General features: G+C 37.8%; 1 protein-coding gene across 1 annotated transcript in view; it reads right to left on the bottom strand.

Moving 5' to 3' along the window:
- PRKAG2 (protein kinase AMP-activated non-catalytic subunit gamma 2) overlaps positions 1–15,738 on the bottom strand; it is a 221,201-nt gene that overhangs the window by 36,373 nt on the left and 169,090 nt on the right. The gene's annotated exons all lie outside the window — the stretch shown is intronic.

Genomic DNA, 15,738 nt, shown 5'->3' with positions numbered 1-15,738 from the left:
TCACCAGCTATGACAAGCACCATCTGTCCTTGAGATTCCTGTCAATTGTATTCCTTCTCCCTTGGTCAGATGCCTGATGTATGACTTTCTCATACTGCTGTTGCAACAACTCTTGCAAGGAGTGGGAAGATGGAAAGGCACTAGACAAATTATGATTGTCCTGGCAAGGCAAACGCAGTTGCAGATAAGCGTTATGGAATATATTTGATGCCTTAGGTTGGGTCTAGACCAAGACTTAGGACACTCCCTCCAGCCAAACCTCAGCTTTCTACAGCTCATGATCTGGAAGTTAGTTGGCTCACAGACAGACAAGATTCCCAGCAGGAGGCATCTTAACGCTGAGCAAGATCAGGGGAGAAGAGTCCACTAATAAATCAGTTGAATGTGTATTCCCATGTGGGTGTTCACTCATTAAAACTTATTTCTTGAAGATTCATATGAAAGTTATCTTGCAAGTGGACTTTCTCCACGGGCACCCCCTTTCCTCAAGTCATGAGTGAAGGGAAAAAAACCCAAACAAATCCTCAGTGATGTTTTCTGCAATTTTTAACAGAGCACAAACAGAAGTCACCTGAAAGGTTACAAGATTTTTTTTTTTGGACAGTTTAACACCTTGAGAGCCTCATCATACAGCCTTTTACAGAGTAAATGCTCTCTCTGCATCAGTATTTATTCCTACATGTAGAGATCCTTTAAAGAATTGAAGGCAAATCTATTTGTATTTCTGTCACTGTACTCCCAAAACTTATTACTTCAGACCGAATGATTTTTTTTTAAATCCCTTTCACCTACCTTTGCTGTAACATGAGACATTCTTTAACTTTTTATTTCAGGCAGTAAGTATTATTTACAAAAACATCACAGTTTTGGTTTGGTTTTTTTTTTTTTAACAGATTAACTATTCAGTGATACTGACTCAGAGATTGCAGCGGGACTTGGTACTAAGTATAATTGTCTATTTAGAGAGCTCTAAGGTAGAACTGTCATCTGAATACTCCTCATAAATGAAAGGGAAACTTCTACAGCATTACTGAAGCCATTTCCTCAAGAGATACACTGAACAGATACCTTCAGTTCGACTCATACCTTTGCCACCATGCAAGGTGCTTTTCTACTGTAGCTTTCCCCTCAGAATATCAAGGCCTTCAAAAGAAGAAAAGAAAAAAGAAGCGCCTGCAGATGGAGAACAGGAACATGCAGTAACACACATGGTCAACACATACTGAAAAGCTTCCAAATCTTGCAAGATAAAAACCTACAGAAAGTTCCTCAGAAGTGTTTACTTCAATCCACAGACCATATTTCTGTGCTATGCTCATAGTGGATTGGCCCAACAACAAGATCCTGTACCATACATGCTTCCTAATTTTAATATAACATCATGGGCTTTCTTATTATATACATAGCTACACTATGTTCCTTGCATTTCTGCACTGGATGTATCCTGTCACATTTCAAGTTTAGTCTGTGGTCGCAGGAACATTTGAAAGGAAGACATAGGGTTCCTCAGAGAAAGCTTTCTCTGATCTGCTTTAAAGAGTTAATTTCATCATAGACCACAATCATGCTGCTGCAGCTCTGTATACTACCCCGCTCCTCATGGTTAGATTGAGAGATGTGAGCTCTAGTAATGCTCAAACATTTGAAGAACATGAAGAATCCTTCTTATGGACCTCAACAATTGTTTGTGTAACTGACATTTCTAAGGTTACTGTGAAGTTAACTGGCAAATTTTAAAAGACCTTTACAAAGCAGGGAAAAAAAACAGCTGATAGCAGTACATAAGAAATATTACCAGCTGTCTAGCATGGTGAAGAACTTAGAGGAAGACAGAAACCACATATATACACAAGAATTTCACCATTCTCCCTGATTTTTAATCAGAGTCTGGGAAACGGCAACTTTAAAAGCTTATTCTTACAGCAGCAGGAGCTAAGCACTCCCAGCACCCAACACTATACTCTTCAGCCTGACTACTATTAGCATAACCATCTTCCCTTGGCCAGTTCAGATGGTGGATAAAAGGAAGTAGGAAAGGGAATAGAAATGTGGTTTTGTGATATTCTCACATGTACTAAATAACCTAGTTACCACAAAAAAACATTTTTTTCAGTTACTGCACACACACATACCTGTACTTTATGTTACTACAAGTCACACTCCTATTTTAAAAGTCAAGTAATACACTGAGTATCACATTTCAGATGCTAAAGAATTAAAATGTTACAAAGACAAAAGACATTTTTCATCCCAATGTTTACTACAGAACTAATCCAACAGAAACACGTTAGATGGTTTATTGGTATAATTACATTGATAAACTTTACTAAAAGAGGTGTTATACCAACAAAACCACTCTATACGATTCTTATACCACTTAAGTAAAATAATTAAGCCTTTTGTTAATATAGAAACAAAAGAACTTAGACAACCTTATCCTCACAGTGAAAATGGGAATAGGAGAGTTGTCCACATACATCTGGTTTAAGCTGCAATTTAAAAGAGAAATTTTTCACATTTCTAGCCAATCCTCCTTTGTCAGCAAATACAAGATAACTTCACCTTTTCAAAGGCCAGGTCTAAATATGTGGCTCCACAGCAGCATAAGCAGCAGCACAGCACAACTGCAGCAACCACTGACTGATCCCTTTGTACTGGCTGCATGGTTCCATTCTCTCCCTCACATGGCTTCTGGATTTATACAGAACTGTTCCACAAGTTGGCTGGAAAAGCTGAATTTGTAACGTTACTGGCTTCCTGATAGTGCCAGTTATAGGTCTGTTCAGCTCCCAATATGTAGCCATGTGGCAAGTAGATTATTCCTGCCCTTTCCTTACACTAGAAGCTATACAGTATAAGGACACTACCCTTGCTGTGGCAGCCAAACATTAGATCAGCTTCACTATGTCAAATGGTGCCAGAAGACACAAGGGTGACTAATCACATAAATAAGCCCGTGTGAGTTACCCTCTGTCCCTACTGTTATAGAAAACACTTGGCATAGTACAGAACAGGTAAAAGAGGTCATTAACCTTGTAAATTGTTCTGCTTGCATTTTTATCTGAGAGTTGTCACCAAAACTGGCTATAAAGTTTCTGTTCGCCCCTGTCTGAACTTACTGAATGAGTTCCTTAATATCCATGATAACCTCTCTCACTTTAACAATGCCAGCAACAGTAGTTCTAGTGCAAGTCATTAACACACCTCCTCTAATAGAGCTGAAAAAACATCCAGAAAGGATGTAGTTAACCCAGTCCAAAAGCAACAATGACACAACATAGTAAGAACCAAACTATTCCTCAGATGTCTCTACAAGCTCACCAACAACCCCTGAAACATGACTTTGAAGGGAAATGCAGCCATCTGAATGAAGAAGTGGGGATTCAACAATGTTCCATGAATCGAATGTTCAGGTAGGATTTTACCAGCATTGCTCATCTAAGGGACAGACAAGAAGCAGATTCTGAATAAGAATCCAGTACTATGCTGTGTACAGCATGCTGCTGTGTCATGAGCAACATCTTCACTTCAACCTACCTCCTGTAACAGAAATAAGACTAATTTGTTAAGATTTTACATAGGTTTGAGCGATACACAGGCAAATTAAAATGTACATGATATATCCTCTGAAAAGCATGGGAACTGAGGGACTGGGAGAGAAGAACAAGAAACAGCAATTTTGTCACAGAATAATGCAGTAAGAGGGCATGACTTTTCAGTCTGCTGAGTTGTCTGCCAAAGAGCCGAGAACACTGAAAACAGTGGATGAGAGACAATACACCAGGAATTGAATCAATGTCAGACTGGGTAGGAGAAGAATACTAACGTAGTTTAAGAAGGACAAGCACAGAAAAAAAGAAGTGATGTGTACCTTATCATTTGATTTCAGTTTATTCAAGAGGAAAGTTTTCTCAGCAAAAATATCCTAACAAAATAACCACCCATGAATCAGTCACAGGGTAAGACTGACTGGTAAAAAAAAGATGGGAAAAGTGGGAAGAGATGGTCACAAGGATGCCTGCTCTAAGTGGCACAAGCTAAATTGTCATTAAGTTTTTAGAACATGCTTGACACAACTTTGCAGAGACAGCAACCAAAGCTATCAAAGGACTACTTCCAATTTTAGAAAGGAGAAACACAGACAAGTTTAAACTCTAATGCACAGGAAGGAATATGAAGACAGTGATAGTAGTTGACTATCATAAGCTGAAGGGATTTCAAATGCAAGGAAGCAAAAAGAGAGGATGTAGTGACAGATACAAGATATTTTTCTTTTTCGTTTCTGAAAGCTGCAAAGAGCTTTAAAAAAATCCTGGCAGACCACACATTAAAGTTACACAGTAGTATTATTCATGCAGCCACAGGCTATATGATGTGGATGTTGCAGATTGAACATTTCTCACCCGGATCTAGAGGAATGCATGAGCTGGCAGCTAAAGAAAGATCACAGTAAGTTCACAGATGTAAGATACTCCAATACACTTCCTATCACTTCTTTGTATCTAGAGATCAGTATCAGAAGCTTCTTCAGTGATCCAAGATTAATTCAATTACATATTACAACATGAATACAGGACATGACAAGGAAGAGTAGGATTTTAAGAAGCATGAGTACACAGGGACAACAGAGTAAGTCAGCACTACCCTGCTAACTACCTCATCCTACAAATAGGAAGAGAGGGTTTAGAGGTACACAAAACAAAGGGGAGAATAGCTATATTAGCAGGTAAATAAAAGTGAGTACAGAAGTACACACTGTGTTGTTGCTTGAGTCTTCAGATAAAGGTCAAACATTTCTAATAATTGTGACAAGCTAGAAGAAACTATAACACATCTTAAGACATTTCAGTTCAACAATTATATTCATAATTGCTTTACGCTTTCAAACATAACATTCAGGATTGCTTTAATCTACATTTTTTTGCACACCTTTTAGTATGTCTTTTGATTTCTAGTGTTTGTGCAACTGTTCAGTCGCTTTAGATCATTAAGGTAATTGAGATGTTCTCTCCCCTTGTCACAAGGAGTTGCTTGAAGCAGAGCCATCAGGTTATTACATGTGTAAACAAGAGTCATCACCCTAGTTAAAAACAACCATTCCTGAACTCTGCAAGTTCATGAAGGAGAAGATACAGTACCAGTCAAATGGAGAGCCAAACAAATTCAAAACCAGTCAAATTCTTAGGTGTGTATCAAAGCAAGTTATTAAAACCAGTGTTATTTGTAAGCACCTACAAAATAAGCTCATCAAAAGCAAAGAATAAAGCCAATATGGTTGTGTGGAACAGTTCAGCCTAATCAGATTTTACTCAGGATAAAATGATCAACTGGGTGAAAAAAATAGGGTGAACAAAAAATAATTTAAAAAATCCACAGTACACCTGAAACACTGATTTCAAAGCAAGCTTGGATACTGCTACATGGAGAAGAGATACAGCAGAATCACCACAAGGGAGCTGCATAACACGCAATCCTAGCTGCAGCAAAACTAGTAAGATGTCTTTTTTTTTTCTCCAGTGGTTTTGCAAGACTGTATGACAACTGTGTTTTTAACAAGATATGTCAAACTCTTCTCAAAGTTTGAACATTTGTGAGGTCCGTCTTAAGCAAATCAGCTTGTGCAGAATGTCATGCAAAATCATGCTACATGTCTTTAGCCTTCTACAGGTCACTCTCGAAGAGCTTTTACCAGTAGCTTGATATTTCACAGGGAAAACATCGCAAGAGTCTCAAGAGAATCAGGGCTTCATTTTATCCAGCATTCTCCTTACTGATCTTCCAAACAGGAAGAGAACATGCTTCAAAGAGTTTGCAGAACAGTTAGAAATTGTTGCAAGACTTTAATCCTCACTATATCTACAAACTGATTTCATGAGTGGTTTGGAAATAATAGGATCTTTCAGAGAATATCAGAATCTGAAAGGAGCACTCAAGTTGGATGAGTGAAAATTAGGGGAGTGACTGAATATCACTACGACTGAAAGAGAACTATCTGATTTCCTTTGTTATAAGCATAAGTAGGGAAGAAAAGGCACAGCTTGCTTCAACAAAATAATAAGCAAACAAAAAAAAAAACCACCCCAGTTGTTAAGAGTGCTATTAACACATTCCAGAAGCTGTTTAGAGAGAACAAAGCAAGCAACCTTAGGACACTGTAAAGACTCCTTTAAAGATCCTAAACACGGAATGAGACAAGTATCCACAACTGCATAAGCACATCCTGCTTTAATGAAGAACAAAAAAGGTTATTAGTTCCTGACAATACTTCAAAAGATCTAGTTTTCTGGTTTTAAGGCTTAAATACCTCCACTTCTTCAAACTTCAGTAGTAGTTTTCTCTTACAAGTCTTAGCTAATACAAATAGCTGCCTGAAACAATTAAAGATCTGACTGTTTCAACCTTTCTTGTATTCATAGTACACTTCAAAATCCTGCACTGAATTTTGTTTCCCATTTTTGGAGTTAGTAAATCCTAGTAATCGGCTGAGAAGTTAACAGTTCTTTTTTACTGTACCTCTCCACTGGCAGTGTGGATGAGCAAATGATTACATGAGGTTTGAGGCAGACAAAAGAAGCGATGGGCAGCTTAAGAAACTTCACATTCCAGAGCTAATCGTAGTAAATGATGTTTCTTGTCCAGGCAGGCAGAGAAACTTGTTTACAAGTAAGGGCTGCCTTGTTTAGGGACCAACTGGTAAACAGTATCAGAAGTCCAATGAATACTTCTGAAACAGCCCACTATCACTTAACTTTTAGTCAGAATTAAGATTTGTACTTTGAGGAAAGCTACATCACTGTGGTTTTGTGAATAAAGGTAGCAACTTCGGCTTGTAAACTAATCATGCTTTTAAGATTTTCACCACCAATAAGTTGACCTGAACAATTTTCTAAAACATGTTCAAGATCTTCCCTTCACAACAAGCATTATGATTTTTCCCTAAGCATCCCAAACAAAGATCTAATTTAAGATGTCGCCTGTCTGGAATGCAGGCATGCTCTTCAAGATTGCGAGACACAGGCCACAAAGCACAAGAAACTAAAAATGGTATTAAGCCTCTGAATATTAGTATCAGCAGGCATACGCTGGAGAGTTCGATTCAAGGAAGCTTTAATTAACAATTAATGAAAAAATAAACCAGCTTGTATCCTTAGTTACTGGAAGATTGGTAAACAATTTGAACTTTTGCTATTTCTTTAAAGCAAGCATAAGTCCTACTATGTACACAGTTTGCACACACTTTAGAAAAGAGATAGCCATTTAAGTCTTTTAGGAATTAGTTTTAAGAACAAACTTAAACAAGCAGCTTAACCAAAATATTATTCACAAGACAAGCATTTTCAAAATGAGTACACAGCATCACAAGCCACAGTCATATCCTTACTCAACAGGGCTAGTATTTAATATTTAGGAGACCTTTCACTGAAGACTAACAATCTAAACTCAAAGCAACATTTATATAATGCTTTAAGGAAGAAATAAATTTTTAGGCTTAAGTCTTAAGGACTTTGGACTATGCTTGCTGGAGAAACAATTTTATCAGGTCTGATAAACTGTTCATCTCAAATCCTGAATTACTATTTACTGTATCTTAACTTCAAGCTTTTTAATAATTCAGTGTTTACATTTTCATTTTTCTCTAGTCTCCCCTTACACATTTCTTCCTCCCCCCATGCATGCCAACATTTTCTAAATAGCTATTATTACAATTTCTTCTTAGAATTTATGAATCTGTATGAACACTTTAACAGATTATGAAGTGTTCTGTTTTAATAATACCACTTAAGAGATTTGCCTAATGCCAGGCATAGCTTGAAGCTATACAGAAAAATAATTAGCAGTTTCCTAACTAAAGTAGGTGAGATCCAACATACATTCGGGACAGTACATTTGGATTAATTTTTCTCGTACCTATTTTAGAAGTTCTATTGATCCATTCCCTATACCACAGATAAGCTGCAACTTCATCCAAAGCTGATCTTCCTCTGAAATCATACGATGTCCATACAGAACACTGCTGGGGTTTTTTGTTTGGTTGGGGTTTTTGCTTTGTTTTTGGGGGTGGGTGTTTTGTTTGTTTGTTCGATTTTTTTAAAAGGAATTGACCCAAACATTTGGTAATTCAACAATTTGGGAATTCAAGCAAGACTATGGAAGGAGAGATACACATAACTGCTTGTGTAGAGCAAAGCATCCACCCTTTGCACTGTGGCACTCAGGAGTCTTCTATTAAAGGCAAGCACACAATCCCTTTCACTGAGTGATCTCGATCCATCCTGAAGTGATTCAGAGCATTAGAAGTCTATCCTACAAATTCACTCCTACAGTAACAATGCTGGAACTTAGAATACTATTTCAAAGCTTATACAGGAAGAGTTTATATCCATTTGTTCTTGTGCCAACGTTGTTCTTCAGTTAATTTTCCTTCTTGGTGTTTACCCCCTTCCCACCCTTTACAGGATGTTTTCATACATACAGTGTTATTCGTTCTTGGCTTTCCTTTTACTAATCTAAATGAGCAAAGCCTTTTAGTTTCCTCCTTTAATACAAGTTCTATATTCTTGGTCTCATGAATGGCCCTTCTCTATGCCTATCCCAGTTTGCTCCCTCCTCCAGCACCTCAGTATCTTCTTCCTCTGTAGTCTTTATTTACATCAGTAGAAGTTCAATCAAACCAAGCAACAGAAAAGAATACTCCAGTGTAAGGAAAATGGTAGGGGGAAAAAAAAAAGTTTTATTTGTTTCTTAAAACACCCAGTGTCAGAACTAAATACTCAGTCACAATACACAAAGAAAAGCAAATACTTCTCAAAAAAAACCCCCAAAAAACAAACAAAAAAACCCCACAAAACACAAACAAAAACCCAACCTTTAAAAACCACTGTAAAGGTGGAAGAAAAAAAAAAAAAAAATCACATCACAAATAAAATCACTGGTCTACAGCATATGAAAGTTGCTTTTTAGTCAAAATGCAGGAGCACCATTTAACTTCTGCCACAGTCAAAATTGGCAAGTTTACCAAACTGGTTCACATAAAACAACAAAATCCATATAAAATTCAGTAGGGGAGCAAAAAAAAAATCTAAAAAACAAGTTAAATTTATTCAAAAATTATTTGAAAGCTACCTTGAAGATATCCATATCCCATTCAAAAACCTCTCAGATGTAGCTTACTCTTAGAAGGACAGGGTTATTTAAGCTTTCCAAAGCTCTGTCTAGATGCCAAGCTGGACACTTAAAAGTCAAATTCAACTTTGCTCTAATACAGTTATGCTCTTATTTGCATTAAACTGCTTTGGCTCTATGCTAGACCGGTCATTGGTGCAATCCTTCCACAGAAGGATTTTCCCCTAAACTCCCAGATTTTCCTTTTGTCAGTCTTCTCTGCTCATAGAAGAGCCACAGTAAAGCCCACCACAACATGCATCCAAAGGCAAACAGTCTCAGCATGGAGAGATACTTTCTTTTCAAGATGCAAGAACTGTTACGAAAAATGGTACCATCAATTCCCCCACTTACATTGGAAATGCTACATTCCTTAAGATGTTTCTGACTTACCTACTTCCCTCTCAAGCCCATGCAATGCCAGTATAGTTCTAAGTTCTGGAAGTCAAAATATTCTTATCAATAAAGTGACTGCAGACAGCTTAAGTGCTACCCAAAGAGCAAGCTCCTAATAAAAGCAGTGCTGATGTAAGTGACCCGACTTAAAGAAAGGCTCCACAGACAAAGCCCTGTGTCATCATCCACCCTCATGTTACTGAAAACACAGTACACATTACAAAAAGTCCTATCTTAAAGGAGTCACTTCTGTTGCAGATGATTAGTAAGCAGAAACATTTCTTATGATTGTTTAGCAACAGCTAGATTGAGCCAATTTATGCAAATATTCCACTATCACTCTTGTCACACTGGCATTACTTCAGTTTAAACCAAGTCACCCTCGTTTAGTACTCAGTCATGCCCCAAGGCACTAAGTTTTCCAAGAGCACTGACTTGACCATGGCAGCCAAATTTAACAGCTGAGGTCATCAAACTACCAGAACAATATTTTTACTTCATCTATACTTTCCTCCCTGTATACAAAGGGCACTGGAGAGGTCTATCAGATAGAACATTGCAGATCACCACCTAGGTTTCTTGAGGAAAGGACTATAGTCTTTCTACTCAAGCCTGGTAATGCTCAGCAAAGCAGTCACAGGCAGGTAACAATATCTTGTAGTCATCTATAAGACCACACTGATATTGTCACATCTTCCATGTCTCTCATTTCGCACTCAATGCTGTAAACTCAATACCTCTAAACCAGGGGATTCTTGGGACACTATGAAAGTTGAGATGATACTGTCCAAAGCCTTCACCCTTACATCAAGCAGTTGTTTACCAACTGTAATAGCCCACTATCAAACCAAAAGGCTTCTGGATCAAGTAAGTTTTGCATGGAAGTTAATAGCAGAGTTGACATTGTTCCTCACCTGATGCAGATGAAAGTGATAGTACTACCTAGAGCAGCTAGTAAAGGCTATTTTAAAGCAGTACTTCATACTGGCCATCAGATTCCAACATGCATACATACACCCGAACCAGTAATCTCTTTCAAGTGTAAGGAAATACCTGGTTGTTTTAATAGTCCTCAGATAGGTGATGGCCAATAACGGTTTTTCCTTGGAAGACAATGTTTGCAAATTGCACAGGTGCAACACCACCTGAACACAACTCCAACACTTCCTGTAAAACTCACAGCTTTGCCAAAGCTATTACATAGACTCATTGCCATGGTAAACATTTTTCCACAGTTTTTTTCTAGGAAGCTTCAGCCCGAATGATTTCACTGTTTCCAAGAACAAGTTATGGAAAAATAAATGTTTTGACCACTTTAACATTTTATGAAAGTTTTTCCATCAAGAATCTCCTGCAGCCCCAAGACCCAGAGTTCTAGAGCACATCCTGTGTAACACAGCTGTATCTCCTGCTGTACAAAAAAAAAAAAAAAAATAAAAAATCTATGATGTTACTATACAGCAAACCAGCAGACAAAGGGCATGAGATTGCCTAGGACAGCGGAGCACTTGATCATAAACTAATACAGCTGAACATTTGAATATTCCAGATACGTTATTCTTTAACAACTCCGGGAAGTACATCACAGGAAAGCCCATCGTCACACTGATACTCTTTATTGCAAAATGACAGAAAAATATAAACTGAATAAATTCAGTGGAATAAGCAGTTGTCTGTAGTTTCAGATGCAAGTGTTCAGTATTACTGCAGATAGCCAGGACGAAAAGCACCAAAACCAAGATTTTTTTTTTTAGAATTTGCTATTATGCCTCTTAAATCACACAAAGTAACTCTAAAGCAGGAATCATCCCAAACTTTAAGACCATACAAAGTCTATAAATACCAATTATCTTCTCTGCTTAGTAATTTTTTGCTATGTCCACTTAGGGTTCTAATCTGTTATGTAAATGTTTAAGTAAAACATCCCCTTATCACTATCACCTTGTACCCTGACATCTCAAAGTAAATCTTGTGGGCAAAATGCTGTTTCTGTACTCCAGAGCATCAGCTTTAACAATCACATAAAGAATGTTTATTAGAAATTAACTACAGTTGCAAAAGAATGCCTTAATTTTACTATCTCCTAATCTGAGCACTTGATCCTTAAATCTTAAGAATTAAATAGAATCTAGTATGCACATTAACATGCATTTTATTACAAGTTTCTTTTCACTATTTTTGGCCCCAAACTTACATCTGTTTTCATACCTCGATTCAGCTATTCCATTGACAGCAGGAGGCTGGCAGACAGGAAGAGCTCCATAAGAAACTACTTTTAATAAGAATCATTTAAAAAAAATCTGTAGAGCAAGATGACTCCAGACACAATTAGTTAGGGGGAGATAAAATTACTGGTGAAAGTCTAATTCAGGAGACAGCCAGAAACGAGCATGTGACAGAAGAGATGGATGATACAGGAAGAGTGAGATGAAGGCCAGAGCACTACTAGGAGAGATTCCACTCTAATGCAAACTGTTTACCAAATAACCCTCTAAATGCCGCTTTGTGCAACAATCTAGAGAAGTAGAGCATTGAAGAGCAAGTGCATCAGTCCCACCATGCTGATGCTACAATTGCTGCATGCACTTTGCAGAACTTTTTCGAGACAAGGAATTGAACAGATACAGGAGAACCCTGCAATTAAGCCTATCTGCAGAAAATACCTTAGACAGACTCCCTGACTTAGCAGATGCTACAGGAAAGTAGTTAATTCTGCTTTTAGTAGCTACTACTTTTATTACCCAAGCTGAGCAAATGGAAGAGATTAACATGGATGAGAGATCACATTGCAACAAAACTAGTTTCCAAAGTAACAATGCTAAAACCATACCAACTAAATCAATACAATGGACAGTCATGCATTTGCTACTAATTTGCTACTCTAATGCAGTTCCTCCTCTCACAGCACAGGTAGCTGTTGGAACGCAACCATTTCTGGAATTCCATCTTAAATTAAAGCTAGTAAGTGTAAATCGTTAACTAAAGCCCTTTTTCACATTAGATCCTCAAAATAATTTCTCCTTGCTCTTTTCCAAGCTCATCATATCCTCCATAAAATAGAACCCAGAACTATTCCTGATATTGATCAGAAGTAAACCCAACCTTAATAGAGAAACATGACTGTACAAACACTAGAGCTGAACAAGCAAACCCACAATATGTATGAAGATAACCAAGTTTTAATCACTTACATTCATGGGAGGTCTCTCAGCACTAATCTATTTCAGGCTACAGTGCGAAACTCCACACCCATTAACAGGTAGCTTTCATACTTTTTGAGGAGACATAGGTATGTCGTTCCCATCCAAGGGATACCAAGCAGGCTAAGTTCAGAATATTTTACTCTCATCAGTTTGCTGTTTATTTTTAAATGGAGCATCTTTCAGTTGAAAAGGTACTCTGGACTTCTCGCATGAGAGACTTTACTTTCCTGCTCTGATTGCCTTTGGGGAAAAAAAAGTCCTTTAGGGAGTCCTGAAAAAAATAAATATCTGCTGGCCTATCCAGTCCTCCCCCTCTGTGTACATAATCAGCCTACAGCCTGTCCTATTTCAGCTGTAAGACAGTTGATGGTGTTTTAACAGCATCTCACAAAGATTTGCTCTTACACATCGCAAGAGCTGTATTATTAAACCAATGCCAGACAGAACTAACAACCCACCAGTAAGCTGTACTGATCCTAGAGAATGCAGCCAGATATATGAAGACATAAACCAAAAAGATGACCAGCTCTTCTCTGTGTGACAATGACACCATGTCTAATACCATTCATGCTAGTTATGTACAAAATAGTTCATGTACATTCTTCGTATATAATGCATATCATGAAAAAAAAAATTGCGCTTCGGTTGACAGCACCATTTTATTTAGAAATCACATCATCAAGCTAGACTCTGTATATTTCGCAGACTATAAATCTTTCTAGTACCATTTTTATTAATTTAACCCTCTTAATTAAAATACAAATTAAATGAATGCTTTCTGTTCTTTCACATTCTCATCTGTGCAACCTCTGAGGCGAGTGACAAACAAAAATCCATTTCAGCATATTGGATGGCATTCAGTGCACACATTGAGCCTCATTTTTCAGCTCTTTTTATTAAGCTGTTTCAAGAAAACTGCAGCATGATTTGGTACACAAGGTAGTTAGCAAGTGTTGATGGATACAGAAACTGGAAAGCTAGCAAGGGCAAATACTCAAAAGTGGAGGCAGTCAGGAAAGCAGTTTCAAAACAAGTTTCAAATTTCTCCTTTAACTCACAGTTCTGGGTATCAGTGGAGAGACTAAATTTGACAAAAGATCATCAGTTACAGTGTGGCTACAGCCACTTAACGAAATAATATCAAGGTTTCAAGGAAGTTTGTCAACTTCAGAGCACTTACTATTTGCCATCCAACAAAAAAGTGAACACCGTTAGATGTCATTTTACTCCCCTACCCCCAATATTAGCACAAATACAAGGCAGCAACTAGTGCAAAAATTTGGGTCATAAAACACGTACTTCAACTAAGCTGCTACACTTCCATCTGCATCTCAATTTTCTATGATTCTCCTTATAGGCCTCTTCATATAGAAGCATTCTGGACAGCAAGTTTTGGTCTGACATTCACACTCTATTTTACTTACATCTTACCTTCCAAATACAGCATTCTACATCTTTTCCACTTGGCTTTAAAATTAGGCCATTAAAACTAGGTTTTCTTTAGGTCTGAAAGGCTAGTGAGGTGACCAATTCCTTTCAAAATTCACATGCTACTTTCAACTGGTCACAGGTTTGCTATTCGGCATTATCTTTTGACAGATCCCTGAAATGCTCTCACCCATCCAGCTTGAGTACCCACAGACAAAGCTTTACTTTAAAGCCAAATGAATTCAGAAACAAAAGAGAAGCCTGAAAACCAGGGAAAAAATTTGTTTAAATTCCAAAACTTTCTGGAGAACTCTGCTTATCTTATTGTAGTGTTTTAGAAGACACAAATATTCAGCTTACTCAAGTGTCTCCAAATGTTACTGTTAAAATTGCAAAGGCACTTCAAAACTGAGGGTTATTGTTTTGGGTTTGTTTGTCTTTTTTTTTTTAACCTAGACATCATAAATTTATAAGTTGCTCAAAACAGCTTTAAAATGGCTTAACTATTAGTGATTCAGCATCTACAAGTAACAAGCTTTATGTAAAAAGAAATAGACAAGGCAGTAACTTTCTAACTCGTCATAAAGCATAAAATGAAGGCCTACCTCAAAATAAACAGTCTGAGGTAAAAAAACCCTACAAGTTAGCAACAAATCCCTTGCACCAAATATTCATATTTAATCATGTTCCAGCCTCACAAAGGCGCAAGTATTTCATTGCAATTCAAACTCTGTCTGGACTCCCAAAAAACAAGCTTTAAGAATCCAACTGTTAACAGCTTCCTTTTCTCATACATAGAAAGCTTAAAATAAAAGGTGTTACTTTTTCAGGCCAGTCCCACAACTGTAGACAGCATGCTAGTAATCAAGAATCTGGTTTATTAGCATACCAGCTTTGATATTTCTTTTCACAGAATGACTCAGCCTACTATTTTCAAAGTTTTCCTTAAATATTTGTCCTACATTTTACAATAGCAGTTACCAATTACAGAAAAACACATCCCATAAAGTCTTAGCCACTTTACAATACTGAGCATAGAGATTAGCTCTGCGTCCACATTTGCATCCACTAATCTAATCCTTTCTGAAAATGAAAGCTCAAGATACTCAATACGGATCTTTCAGAGGTGAGTGCTTTGTGCAAGTTCGAGAAAAAACATCCAGGCTTCTGCAGAGCACAGTTCAGTGCTTGCAAGATAGAAAAACTTGCCAGGAGATCCCCTACGAAGAACAGCCCACTCTGTTAAAACTGCAGCTCTTAATAGGACAGCGGAGAACAACGTAAGAGCAGCCACATAAGGAAGATTTAAGTTTACAGCTGTCCGCCTTCCACAGAGGTATGTCTAACCATAAGGAGCAGAAGCTTCAGTTGAAAACGCTTTCCACCATTGCTCGCACCTCGCTCTCAAAGTCTATATTTGGTATCAGAGACGTATTCGAGGAGAACGATCGTTCCAAAGGGAGGAGGAGGGGATGCCGTGAAGGGCTGCCTCCCCCCCTCAGTGCCAGGGACCCCCCCCGGCTAACCGAACCGCAGATGAAAGGCTGTC

The sequence above is a fragment of the Athene cunicularia genome (genome assembly GCF_003259725.1).
Source record: "Athene cunicularia isolate RWA chromosome 2 unlocalized genomic scaffold, athCun1 chr2_part1, whole genome shotgun sequence".
Taxonomy (NCBI): Eukaryota; Metazoa; Chordata; class Aves; order Strigiformes; family Strigidae; genus Athene; species Athene cunicularia.
The sequence above is the reverse complement of the archived record's forward strand: the minus strand, read 5'-3'. Positions and strand labels throughout refer to the sequence as shown.